The following is a 510-nucleotide window of genomic DNA, read 5'->3' on the forward strand; positions in this document are numbered from 1 at the left end:
TCGTATGCAGGTATGGCAATAATCAGGAAGGCAAATGTAATGTTGGCATTTATTGCAAGGAGGATAGAGTATAAAAGCACAGAAGTACTTCTATAACTGTACACAGTATCGGTGAGGCCACACCTAGTGTACTACTTCCAGTTTTGATCTTCGTATTTAAGGAAGGATAGAATTGCATTGGAGGCTGTTCAGAGAAGGTTCACTAGATTGATTCTGGAGATGAGCCGGTTGATTTATGAAGATAGGTTGGGCATATATGATAATGAGGGGGCTCGACAAGGTGGATACAGAGAGGATATTTCCATTCATAGGGGAAACCAAAACCAGGGGACAGAGTCTCCAAATAATAGGCTGCCCATTTCTTCTCTGTGGGTTGTAAATCTTTGGAATTCTCTGCACCAGTGAGCTGTGGAAGCTGGGTCATGGAATACATTGAAGGCAGAGAAATAGAGATTTTTGATCGATAAGGGAATAAATGTGTAGGAGGAGCAGGCAGGGAAGTGAAGCTGA

The sequence above is a fragment of the Pristiophorus japonicus genome, chromosome 25 (assembly GCF_044704955.1).
Source record: "Pristiophorus japonicus isolate sPriJap1 chromosome 25, sPriJap1.hap1, whole genome shotgun sequence".
Classification (NCBI taxonomy): domain Eukaryota; kingdom Metazoa; phylum Chordata; class Chondrichthyes; family Pristiophoridae; genus Pristiophorus; species Pristiophorus japonicus.